Source organism: Megalobrama amblycephala, linkage group LG15, assembly GCF_018812025.1.
Source record: "Megalobrama amblycephala isolate DHTTF-2021 linkage group LG15, ASM1881202v1, whole genome shotgun sequence".
Taxonomy (NCBI): domain Eukaryota; kingdom Metazoa; phylum Chordata; class Actinopteri; order Cypriniformes; family Xenocyprididae; genus Megalobrama; species Megalobrama amblycephala.
In genome coordinates, this window is record NC_063058.1 from 28231176 (window position 1) to 28245221 (window position 14046).

A 14046-nucleotide genomic window follows, 5' to 3' on the forward strand; every position below is an offset into this window, starting at 1 on the left:
AGCCGCCGTTCTACACCCCTGGGTTAATTCCATTAACCGATCACCAGCCCCTTTACTGTCAATGGGGTGATCGAAGACCTCTCGAAATCTCTGCATGAAACACTCAAACGAAGGATAAGCAACTCCATCAGCTCTCCAAACAGCAGTAATCCATTCCAAAGCTTTACCAGTAAACAGTGAACATACGAAGGCGATCTTACCAGCTTCTGTGGTGTACAAGGCAGGTTCTTGATTAATGAAGAGGGAGCATTGGAGAACAAATCCCTTACACTTGGTGGGATCGGCATCAAATTTTTCTGGGAGAGAGAGGCGCGGATTCCCCTGTGATGGCATTCCTGCCACGTGGGAAATAGCGGCGGGTGATAGCGACGCTGCTGGAGCAGGTGCCTGGAGACCTTGTAGCGCTTTCACCAGCTCCTCAGTGAGCGATGTGAGGCGGTTGAGTTGATGTTGGTGTGCCGCGAGCTGGTTGGCTTGGGCTGACATGGTCGAACACAGATGGGAGAAAGCCACTGGATCTTGTATTGGTGAAGTCTTCTGTAATGATTCGTCACTCAGGCTGGGATCCATTTGCAGGCTTTTATTAAAGGTAAGCATAGTACAACAGGCAGGGTCGGACAGAGGCAAACAGGAATGGCAAGGGACAGACAGAATCGTAGTCAGGGTACAGGCAAATAATCAGGGCAGGCGGGTATCACTCACAGTCCAGATAACAGGCAAAAGGTCCAAGGGTAGGCAGCAGAGAATCGTAAACGAGAGGCAAACAAGATCAATAACAGGCAGGCAGTCAATACAAGAAAACGCTCAGAAATGTACACTGTGGCAATACAAGACTTCACGGTGAACTGATGTGAATGAGAGTCCTTTATAGTCCGGTAAATGAGTTTCAGCTGGGTGTGGTGATTAGTCCAAGGTACGGGCTGATGGGAAATGTAGTGTGTGTGTGTGTGTGTGTGTGTGTGTGTGTGTGTGTCAGTACTCCGGTTCCCTCCGATGGCCAGAGGAGGGAATCACGGATTTTGTCTCTGTGACAAGAACTTTTCAGAGATTTCAGAATTTTGGAGCCTTACCAATTAATACCACAGTAAGTGCATTAAGAAAGATGAATTTTAGATTCATAATTGATGGAGGTTCAAATTTCATAATTTCACAGCCAGTTCATCCATTGAAGAAATAAAATAATGAATTTGTTAATGAGAATCAGAAGATTATTCTTTATATTTATATTTATATTTACTCAGTTGTTTTTGGAATTTCCAGTGATTGTCAAAAGTTATCGTGGCTTTAAATAAAATAATAAAAAGTACTTTCCAGATCTCTCACAGTCTCAGATCCACAGAGTGTTTCACCACATACATGAAAACCAGTAAAGTCAGACCATTTTAGCAAAACTAGTGAAATATGAGATCTGAAGAAGTATGAAGAATGAGAGTCAGTATCTATACACACATTCACACATGGTCATTCAGTCATTTATAAATACATTTAACATGATAATGGATCTTCATCCACAGTTTAAAGGTGCCATAGAAGTTTCATCACTGTAGATCACTGACAAGCTACGCAATATCGCGTTCATTATCGAAGGCGATTCATCTGCGATAATGAACGCGATATTGCGTGGCTTGTCAGTGATCTACGGCTCTGTCTATTAAATGCCGCTCCATTTGAAAGCAGGTGATGGTGATTTAGCGGTAATCAGGGAACCGGCTTTACTGACGAAATGCGCGTGACAATCGCATGCGATATATCGCCCAGCCCTAACTGTATGTTTGCTTAACATTGCATCAAACACAACAATTTATGAGATTAATAGCATGTTTTGCTCCAAAATCCCTATATGAAGTCAGTCATGTTTGAAATAACTTGCTTCTGTGGTCATGTTGCTTCTTATCACAGAATAAGACAGAATCAGTGCTAGAGCTAATGAATATATCAGTGGTTCCCAACCACAGCCCTGGAGGCTCCCAACACTGCATATTTGATTCAAATAAAATAAACCACATGTATCTCTCCTTTGACACACTCATTTCAGGTCTTGGAGTCTCGACTAATGATCTGAATCAGGTGTGTTTGATTAAGGAGACATGGAAAACATGCAGTGTTGGGGGCTCTGGAATATATCATTTTATAAAATCCTATACTCTAATACAGCCTATGTCGATTAGTGTTACATTATGATTATACATTATTCTTATGAAAATCCCAAGATGGCTTGAAGAACACAGATATATCCTCACCATCATGTGTTTACTGCCTTCATGTTTCATCAGTCAAATCAATCTGCATGTTATTATTATTTACTAAAACTCTCAAAAGTTTGGTCGCATGTGATCAGGTGGACATTAATTGATCTCAAAATTACATGTAAGAAGAGTAGAAAGGGGCGTAGGACTCGCCCAAGACAATTTCTGATTGGAAGAAACACTTGTGGGGATGGGTCAGATTGGATTTTGCTTTGATTCGGGCTTACTTTTACAATCGTTCTGCTTGCACATTTACATGCTCTTCGACCACCAAGATCTCATTCCAAGACTCATCAACTTTTCTGCCTGAGCCTTCGTTGAACTTTGCCGAAGGTTGAATTGTTAGCATTATTGTGTTAATGGTGTGATCGCAACAGTTGTTGATGTTGTGCTAATAGTGTTTCGAGTTTTGAAAACGTGACTACAGAAAGAATGAACTGATTAAAACTGTACAAGTGTTTGGTAGTTTAGTACTAGTGCATCTCGAACATGAAGTTATGCTGATGAGGAGAGCTGTGTAAAGAGATTTGAAAAAGTGTTTTTGAGAAACATGTCCTAAAGATAGTAAAAACTGTAAAAAGTGCAGATGACTTTAATTGTGTTCATCATCCCATCTGGGTTTGATTTAAAAATAAATGCTCATTAGCTGTCACTTCAACAGTCCAGTATGGGAGTAAACTGGTTGTCAACGCCACCTGCTGTACTGATGTGAATTTGATCTTCATTCAGCTCTTCGTCTATTCTTTTACATTTGGTTTGAAACTATGAAGTGAAAATCTCAAGCACAAAACAGATCCACACAGACACAATCATCAACTCACAGATCAGACACAATATATGAAATCTGACAACAGAAACCATGAAAGATTGTGGATGCTTGATATCAATGCAAGATAACACAAAATCCAAATTAAAATGAAACGCTTTCAGGATAAATAACCAGCAGGAAAACATCACACACGACTATGCTTAATAATTCGAGAGGAGAAGAAATTGTGATAATAAATTAAATATGATTCATAGTTCATCTGAATCAACACTGAACTGATTGAGCTGAATAAAGACACTACTGTCTTTCAGAGCCGCTTTACAGCAGAATCTGAACCGTCTCCACAGCTGTTTCCATGACTGATCCTGTTTTTATCACTGTGAAGCTGTTTTGACAAACTACATCAGTCCAGACAACATCCCAGCCATCGAAACACCAATGATGACAGAGACAGAAGAAGCTGCAAGAGAAAACAGCACTTGGATTGTGAAAGCAAAGACACTTTCAGCTATATGAAGATTTCCTCTGTGTCTCCAGAAGATCTTCCTCATTTGAACAGACACTTGATTCCAGCAGAGCTGATGGAGAAGAGGATCTCCGGCCTGCTGGAAACAGCTCCAGGTTAACTTTACCAAGTTCAGCAGGTAATATAGTCACTGGTCATGCCTCAAGCCTCGAGTGTTGAGTCTAGTTTATTTACAGAGCGCTTTACCACTACACTATAGACCAAAGACTCTTCAGTCAGTAAAAACACCATAAAACATCAAATATATACATCATAAACATAAAACAAAATACAGCCCCCAAAACACCAACAATTCAAAGCCATAGAAAATAAGGAAGTTTTTAAGTGAGATTTACACATCTCAATGAAGGAAACCGATCTGTTATCAGCCAGAAGGGCGTTACACAACCTCAAACCAGAGAGAGAGACACACACACACACACACACACACACCCACCCACCTTCCAGAAAGCAGGTTTATATCTCAGAGAAGATGTCTCCATTCAAAAGTGAAAATATTGTATGTATTCACGGACTCTGTTTTTGAAAATAGATGAGAACAAGAAGAAAGATAAAACACTCACCTCAAACAATATTAGTAGACTTTTCTTTCTTCTCTTCTGAACTGTCGTGTTGAACAGCGGCTCTGAAATTTCTTTCTCTTTCTCTGAAAATAAGGAAGTGAAACTGCTTTTCAAGTGTCAGTAACAGTCAGACGTCAGCAAACACACTAACTCTTGGCTGTTTTTTTTTTTATTCTGAAATCTGTGTTCTCACCAAACTGAACTGTTTGGAAGTAGTTTGTTTCAAGTTTTACTTTTTTTTTTTTTCTTTTTTTACAAAAGGTTAGAGAGAAAAATACTGTACCTTGGTACAACAGTATTACTATCAACAGAGAAACTCGTAATCTAGAACGCAAATGGAGACAAACTCGTTTAGAGGTCTTCAGAATCGCGTGGAAAGACAGCTCGTCCCGTTATAGAAAGACTCTAAAAGCAGCCAGGGCCGAGCATCTCCGCAAACTTATAGAAAATAACCAAAACAATCCAAGGTTCTTGTTTAGTACAGTAGCTAGATTAACAAATAAACAGACATCACCAGAACAAAACATTTCATTAAAGTTTAATAGTGATGACTTTATGAATTTCTTTACTGAGAAAATCGAAAGTATCAGAAATACAATTGTAAATGTACAACCTTTAACAGAGTTTTATGATTCAGCCTCAATTATCGCCCCTCAAGAACAGTTGCAGCGCTTTACAACTATAGGACAGGAAGAGCTAAATAAACTTATCTCTGCGTCTAAACCAACAACATGTTTATTAGATCCAATACCCACTAAACTACTGAAAGAATTGTTACCTGTAGCAGAAGAACCTCTTCTCAATATTATCAACTCGTCTTTATCTCTAGGTCACGTCCCACGACCGTTCAAGCTAGCAGTTATTAAGCCTCTCATTAAGAAACCACAATTAGATCCAAACGTATTAGCAAATTACAGACCCATCTCAAATCTTCCATTTATGTCTAAAATACTAGAAAAAGTGGTGTCGGTCCAATTGTGCTCCTTCTTGCAAAAAAACTCTATCTATGAAAAATTCCAGTCAGGATTCAGGTCTCATCATAGCACAGAAACTGCGCTCGTTAAAATTACAAACGACTTGCTTCTAGCTTCTGACCAAGGCTGTGTCTCAATACTAGTGTTACTTGATCTCAGTGCTGCGTTTGACACTATAGATCATATAATACTCTTAGATCGACTACAATGCTACAAGCATTACGGTGGTTTAAGTCGTACCTATCAGACCGTCACAATTTTGTTTATATAAACGGGGAAAAATCTAAGATCACGATAGTAAACTATGGAGTGCCGCAAGGATCGGTGTTAGGCCCTCTGCTATTTTCAATCTACATGCTGCCACTCGGCAATATTATAAGAAAACATGGAATTAGTTTCCACTGCTATGCCGATGATACTCAGTTATATATCTCATCACGACCAGATGAAATCTCTAAATTATCCAAACTGACAGAGTGTGTTAAAGAAGTAAAACATTGGATGACTAGTAATTTTCTTCTATTAAGTTCAGATATGACTGAAGTATTACTTATCGGGCCAAAAACCTGTACACAGAATCTCTCAGACTACAATCTGCATTTAGAAGGATGTACTGTTACTCCATCCTCGACAGTTAAAGACCTGGGTGTTATATTAGACAGCAACTTGTCCTTTGAAAATCATATTTCATATGTTACAAAAACAGCCTTCTTCCACCTCAGAAACATTGCTAAAATACGGAATATGTTATCTATTTCTGATGCAGAAAAGTTAGTTCATGCTTTCATGACATCTCGACTAGATTACTGTAATGCATTATTAGCTGGTTGTCCTGCTTCATCAATAAACAAGCTACAATTAGTACAAAATGCAGCTGCTAGAGTTCTTACCAGGTCAAGAAAATATGATCATATAACACCAATTTTATCATCTCTACACTGGTTACCTATTAAGTTCCGTATCGATTATAAAGTATTGCTAATGACCTATAAGGCTCTAAATGGTTTAGCTCCTGTGTACTTAACCGATCTTCTATCGCCCTACAATCCTTCACGCTCTCTAAGGTCACAAAACTCTGGACTTCTGGTTGTACCTAGGATATCTAAGTCCACTAAAGGAGGGAGAGCGTTTTCACATTTGGCTCTGAAACTCTGGAATAGCCTTCCTGATAATGTTAGGAGCTCAGACTCGCTCACCCAGTTTAAATCTAGATTAAAGACGCATCTCTTTAGCCAAGCATTCACATAATGCATCTCATACCAGATCAAATGCACATGACTATCTTTGCTTAAAGTTATGAACAGCAGCTACGCTAATTATTCTCCTTTTGCTTTTCTGTTTTACCTCGGGACACCCGCCCTGAGGTGACTAGAGAGGACTTCAGCTTCAGTTTGGATCCAGCCTCTTAAGAAGACCTCAGATGACCAACACCTATGAAGAGACGGCGCCAGCTCCTGCGAGGACTTCAGAAGACGCAATCATCTGGATCAACATTCACATTGCACAATCTCTATATCCTAATTTATTGTTAATGTAATTCATTTTCCAGGAGCTCTTTGCTTCTACCTTCAGTTAAACTGCTAACAGTGATTGTAATTAATTACCTAAATTATTACATTATTTGCTAACTGCATTCTTTAAATTGTAATGTTGACATCCATTTTCTGTAAAGCAGCTTTGAAATGATATGTATCGTGAAAAGCGCTATACAAATAAATTTGAATTGAATTGAATTGAACAGCTGTCAAAAAATAGTATATAGCTCCACTGTGGTTTTTAACAAGATTAAAAAAAAAAAAAAAACTTTTCACAAATATTTTTTAAGCATTGTTTGAACCATATTTGTCACTGTTTTAATTTTAATATATAAAAAATATCTGGTAAAATAGTTGGATTTCAATGCACTTCTGTGATTGTAGACAATGCATGACTTTTATTTTGGAGTGACGACATGACGTCATAAGACTGCGCAGCGCTCCTGCATCTGCTGTGATTCTGCTGAATAAAGGTTTGTTTTAAGAATTTAAGCTGTTTTAATCGACAGAAACCGTTTTGTAGTTTTAATAATTTTACCAGCAATGTTAAAATAGTTTATTTACTATTTAGTAACATTGTGATTCTTTATCTAACTGTAATGAAGGATATTTGTGTGAGTAAAGCTCATATCCACTGATGAGAAACAGTGAACCTGCGTCTCATTTCTCTCTCTCTATATATATATCATAAATCAGTTTATCATGAACACGAGTTCAGTCTCTGGCGAGTAGTGATGGAGAAACTGAACTTTTCAACTCCGAGTCAATTGGATCAAACACTTTGAGAAATTATTCAGTGAATCACGACTCGTGCTGCTCAAACAGTGAACATGAACGAGAACAACAAACATTAACAAACTAATCATGTTTTCATCAAAGAGTAATCATCTAAATATAATCTATATTTCATTAAATACCATATGAGGATCATAAATGCCTGAAATATGAAGTTTATTAATTTGTAGTGTTTTTTTTTAGTCCAACAGGTCATTGAAGACTTTTAACTCTGTTAATTATTCTGTACTTACAGATGGAGTTTAATAAAGAGGAGACTGAAGAAATAAAGATTGAAGAAACATTCAGTGTGAAACATGAAGATACTGAGTAACAAACAGGTTGGTTTTATTCTCACAGCTGAACTCAGTCATTTGATCATTATTAAAGGTCCCATTGAACATGTTTTTAAAAGATGTAATATAAGTCTAAAGTGTCTCCTGAATGTGTCTGTGAAGTTTCAGCTCAAAATACCCCATAGTTTTTTTTTTTTTTTTTATAAATTTTTTAACTGTCTATTTTGGGGCATCATTAACAATGCACTGATTTACACTCGACCCCTGCCAATCGCGTCTTCCCTGCCACACGAGCTCTGGATTATATTACAGCGCATTTACAAAGTTCACACAGCTAATATAACCCTCAAATGGATCTTTACAAGATGTTCGTCATGCACGCTGTATGCATGCTTCGAATTATGTGAGTAAATGATTTATTTTGGATGTTAACGGTTGTTTCTCTATGAGTTTGAGGCTGTGCTCCGTGGCTAACGGCTAATGCTACACTGTTGGAGAGATTTATAAAGAATGAAGTTGTGTTTATGAATTATACAGACTGCAAGTGTTTAAAAATGAAATAGCGACGGCTCTTGTCTCCGTGAATACAGTAAGACACGATGGTAACTTTAACCACATTTAACAGTACATTAGCAACATGTTAACAAACATTTATAAAGACAGTTTACAAATATCACTAAAATATCATGATATCATGTCAGTTATTATTGCTCCATCTGCCCTTTTTTACTATTGTCCTCGCTTGCTTACCTAGTCTGTTGACTCTGCTGTGCACATCCAGACGTTCTGCCCTTTCTAATGGATTGAATATGAGCTGGCAGTGGCAAATGCAAATATTGGGGGCGGAGCCCCCGACTGTTACGTAACAGTCGGTGTTATGTTGAGATTCGCCTGTTCTTCGGAGGATTTTAAACAAATGAGATTTATATAAGAAGGAGGAAACAATGGAGTTTGAGACTCACTGTATGTCTTTTCCATGTACTGAACTCTTGTTATTTAACTATGCCAAGATAAATTCAATTTTTGAATCAAGGGCACCTTTAAAATGTTCAGCTCTACATAGAGAATATACTGAAGTATAATCTTACAGATAATATTAAAGAATCCATTCATTCCAGTATAATATCATTCAGGTATAAATTCCTTGATCATGAAATGGTTTAAATAACGTTTGCAGATGCTGAATGAATTTCCAGTTTCAAATGATTAATAAACAGCAGCACAAACTCTGTGAAATCAGCAGCTCTTCCGGCGCACTCAGTGTCTGGATTCACTCAGTCGTTTCATTCAAGTGGACTTACTGTAGAGCAAGAGTTAGAGTTTGATTTAGGGCTGGTTACTTGTAATTAAAAGGTTAGTTCACCCAAAAATTCTGTAATTTATTACTTACCCTCATGCCGTTCCACACCCATAAGACAACTTTAAAGTTCAGTGTTTCCATTAAATATGACCCCAAACCACAAAACCAGTCGCACGGGTATATTTGTATAATAGCCAACAATACATTGTATGATGTATGTATGTCAAAATTATGCAATATTAAGTAAAGATCATGTTCTATTAAGATATTTTGTCCATTATTTTAGTCCGTTATATTGAAACAAACCAGTCTAGACTTTGAGGATGTGACTTTCTACTGAAGCTGAAACGTCAAGATATGACGTGATATATTTTTTAAAAACATACAAATAACAAATAATAATCACTCCAAAATTTAAAAATATACAATCTACTCCACTTTACTGCAAACTTCACTTGATCTTGTGTTTCTGGTGTCCCACATTCACATGTGTATGAAAGGAAGTCAGTGGAAGGAGAAGTCTGCTGTGAATGGCCCTTAATAATTACACAGTTTTTAGGAAAATAAATTAAATATCAACCTAAAAGTTGATGTCAAAATATGGCTGTTAATATCACATTAGATCATTTTTTTTATTGATCAAATATATTACTCACAATATTTCAGAGCAATGTTTTCTTTATTTTCTTAATATTATTTATGAATTAAGAATTATTTAACCCTCTGGAGTCTGAGGCTGATTTGGGGCCTGGAGAAGTTTTGACATGCCCTGACATTTGTGCTTTTTTCAGTTGTTCATAAACATATTAATGACACAAGTGTCATTCCACTGTATTCAGCACAAACTAGGCTACCATAATATGTGAGGAACATGTATGTACATGTTTGTGTTTTTGAAGGAATAACGTTTATGCGTGGTTATTGAAAAAACAAAAAACTTAAGTCACTGATATAAGGCCAATAAAAGTATATTAAATCTGTGTTCACAAAACTTCTGGCTATTGGAGGTTGTAGACTAGAGTTTTTGCTTCAAAATTATGTAAAAATTATGCTGACTACTCTTTCATTTATAACAATATATTGATTTAGTTTTTGTAAGACACTTTTTGCCAAGAAACACAGTATGCGTGGAGGCGTGAATCTCCATGAATAATGGGTGATTCTCACCTGAGAAGACAAAAGAATTGCATAGTAATGACCTGAAATGACTTGCATATTAATGAGGCCTTTCAGTCAGGTAGGCTGTGAAAAAAAAACTTCTGTGATGTCTCAAGCTCATCATGGTATATGAAACATACAGAAAAATATTATTACAATATAAAATAATGGTTTTATATTATACTTTAAAATATAATGTATTTCTGTGATGCAAAGAGTCTGAATATAGGCTTTTAGTTTAAAAACATGCACATTTGGACAAATATTGGATTCTCATATGTTTATGACAATTTTCTATACAGAGGAGTTATTTTTATTTAATATTCATTGTTATCTCTATGAGCGCTGGTGTTTGCAATTCATACTGCAGCCGGAGGGCGCTCTCTGTGCATTTTTAGTCCACAAATTTACCTAAGAAGAAGAGGCTATTCCATGAATGGTGTTTACAATTCATACTGCAGCCGGAGGGCGCTAAAGAAACAAAAACTCTAAAATTCATCAATAGAAGAAAACAAACAGGAACTAACTGCATGTCTTCTAAAGATCGCTAACCATGGCTTTTACACCCAGATAAACACTTTTCAAGACAATAAATACACGATTGAGACGATGAATGCATGTGTTGCCTCTGTATTTGCCTCAGAATAGCGCTGGCTCCGTGGGTGTGGCCGCATTAGTGGGTAATGAGCTGAATCACAGACTTCTGACATGGCTCTCTTTTCATACAGATTACATAAACACAGAAGGTTTGTTTTCGATTTGACTTACACGATTTAAAACCTGACATTTCAACGTTTCTTTAGACATAAGTGTAATTCTTTTGTCAGTAGTATTCACTAAGTTACAGTTCATTTTCTGAGAACTATCAGATTGGACTTCGTTCAGAGGGAGACGAGAGATCACGCATCATGTTAGTTTTCTTTATTTTACAAAAGGCAAAACATTTTGTTTTTACTCTGAGTGTATACAAATAAAAGGAGATATTCTATAGTTTCAATTGATGTATTACTTATGTCTCTATGACAAAAAATGACAGAATATTTTAAGTCTGTTTTGCTGCAATGTGAAAAAAACCCTGCAAAACGCGCCGGTGCATTTTCAGACCTCAGAGTGTTAAGGGAAGGTGGCAGAGCAGCTATTTGGGAAATTCTGTAGCCAGAAGATGTCCATTCAGTGCTGATTGTCTTAATTCAGTAAATCTTGATGTAAAAACATTTGAAATTGGAGTCAGATTAAACGAGCAAGTAAAGTAAAATTGAGACTAATTTCTAAAATTAAGTGATCTTCACAGGAGCGCTGAAAAGACGCACACACATTATACCTTCACAAGACCACTGGATTCGGTCACTGGAACGACAGCTGGTCCTTTACGATCGGAAGATTAATGTTAAAGTTTCAGGGACATATGCAACTAATTTATGCAAATGCATCAAAATGATTGTAATGTTTTGTAGCAGTTGTCTGTCATAACAGGTCTCAATTTTATCACCTTTAACTTCATATTTCTCTCTTTATTTTGATTTACTGAAAGTGAAATTACTTTTTTCTCTTTCATTTCAGACCTGATGGAAGTGAAGGAGGAGAGTGAAGAACTGAATGAAGTGGAGGAGGAACATCATGACAAACCTGGAGAAAAACCTTTGAGTCGCTCAAAGACTAAAAAGACATTTTTAAAGAAAAGAAGAGCCAAGAAATCTACAACCTGCACTCAGTGTGGAAAGAGTTTGTCAACCAAACAACATCTTGAGATTCACATGAGAGTTCATACTGGAGAGAAGCCGTTCACATGTGATCAGTGTGGGAAGAGTTTCAAACAAAAAGGACATCTTAAGAGTCATATGAAAGTTCACACTGGAGAGAAGCCACACACATGTGATCAATGTGACTAAACGTTTCTCTGGGCATCAGCCCTGAAGAGACACCTGAGAGTTCATACAAATGAGAAGCCACATTCATGTTCTGTGTGTGGAAAGAGTTTTTCACTGCTGTCATATTTACAAGAACATGAGAAAATTCATACTGGTGTGAGAGAGTACATGTGCTTTGAGTGTGAGAAGACTTTTACTACAGCAAACCAATTAAAACAGCACCAGAGAATTCACACTGGAGAAAAACCTTACAAGTGTTCACACTGTGAAAAGAGATTCAGTGTGTCATCACATCTGAAAACACATGAGCGGATCCACACTGGAGAAAAACCTTACAAGTGTTCATACTGTGACAACAGATTCAGTCAGTCATTACATCTAAAAAGACATGAGAGGATCCACACTGGAGAGAAACCTTACAAGTGTTCACATTGTGACAACAGATTCAGTCAATTAGCTCATCTGAAAACACATGAGAGGATCCACACTGGAGAAAAACCTTACAAGTGTTCACACTGTGACAAGATATTCAGTGATTCATCACATCTGAAAACACATGAGAGGATCCACACTGGAGAAAAACCTTATAAGTGTTCACAGTGTAACAAGAGATTCAGTCAGTCAGAACATCTAAAAACACATGAGAGGATCCACACTGGAGAAAAACCTCACAAGTGTTCACAGTGTGACAAGAGATTCAGTGATTCATCACATCTGAAAACACATGAGAGGATCCACACTGGAGAAAAACCTCACAAGTGTTCACACTGTGACAAGAGATTCAATCAGTCATCAACTCTGAAATCACATGAGAGGATCCACACTGGAGAAAAACCTTACAAGTGTTCACACTGTGACAAGAGATTCAATCAGTCATCAACTCTGAAATCACATGAGAGGATCCACACTGGAGAAAAACCTTAGAAGTGTTCACACTGTGACAAGAGATTCAGACGGTCAGAACATCTGAAAACACATGAGAAGATCCACAGCAGAGAGAAGCCGCACACGTGTGATCAGTGTGGAAAGAGTTTCTCTTTTAAAAGTCACCTTAAGATACTCATGAAGATCCATGCATTGGAGAAACCACATCACCACAGTCTGAAATGAAGTAGTTCATTTATATGAGCTGAACAAAAATCTCTTCTGTGTAAGTTAGCCACAGCCAAATCTCTCCTCTCCAGCTATAGTTGAAGTAAAATACAGTTAAAGTATTTAATCCAGTTCCATCCAGTTGAGGATCGTATTCATCACGCCGATATGGACGGTTTGTTGAGGAACTGTGCCACTGGCTGTCGTGTCGATGAGGCCTTCACAATGGATGATAGTCGACTCGATCTCTGGATGATACTTCAGGGCTGCATTGTGGTCCTGTTGGGGCGCTGGCCCGGATCCGGTTGACTACGATAAACCTCGGGATAAACAGAAAGACTAATTAGCTTAGATGCCATTCTTCTTCTGATGTAGTTTCGTCAGGGTGCGAAGAAATATAGCGAATGATGATACAATCACTGATGATACTATAGAGAAATGTAGTATCATCAGCGTAACAGTGAAAACTAACACCATGCTTCCTTATGATATCTCCCAAGGGTAACATGTACAGAGTGAAAAGCCACGGTCCTAGTACTGAGCATTGCTGTACTCCATGTTGAACTTGTGATCGATATGACATCTGTAAGACTAATGCTGGACTGTCTGGACCAAGAAAGGGCTACACGTTGAGAAAACAAAGGAAATTAACATTTGAAGTCTCTCTTGCAAAATTAGCATCCCCATTTGAGAAGCAATCACGCAATAATCACGAGTCGATCACACCTCAGCAATGCCTTAATCTACATTTCCTTTCCTCTCCCCCCATCTCTTCTCTCTACATGCGGAAATTACCTGAAATTCACCCAAAATCTATATGGTTTAATGTGAACAGTTATCATACAACTGTATACATGTTTGGTGTCATTTGAAATGTCTCAGTGCGACTGGTACAAAGGTCACATTCCCATAGAAGTAAACCAGATGGTAATAGAGGTTTGAAGA

At 37.6% G+C, this 14046-nt stretch overlaps 1 protein-coding gene and 1 pseudogene across 1 annotated transcript in view; one reads left to right on the forward strand and one right to left on the reverse strand.

The window, feature by feature from the left end:
* LOC125247039 (NACHT, LRR and PYD domains-containing protein 3-like) overlaps positions 1 to 4635 on the reverse strand; it is a 93853-nt gene extending 89218 nt beyond the window's left edge. Inside the window, exon 1 of the mRNA XM_048158202.1 lies at positions 4105 to 4635. The gene's annotated coding sequence lies outside the window, so the exon portion shown is untranslated. The remainder of the gene's footprint in view (positions 1 to 4104) is intronic.
* A 2600-nt stretch (positions 4636 to 7235) lies between these two features.
* LOC125247966 lies at positions 7236 to 12867 on the forward strand (annotated as a pseudogene).
* Positions 12868 to 14046: the final 1179 nt, after the last annotated feature.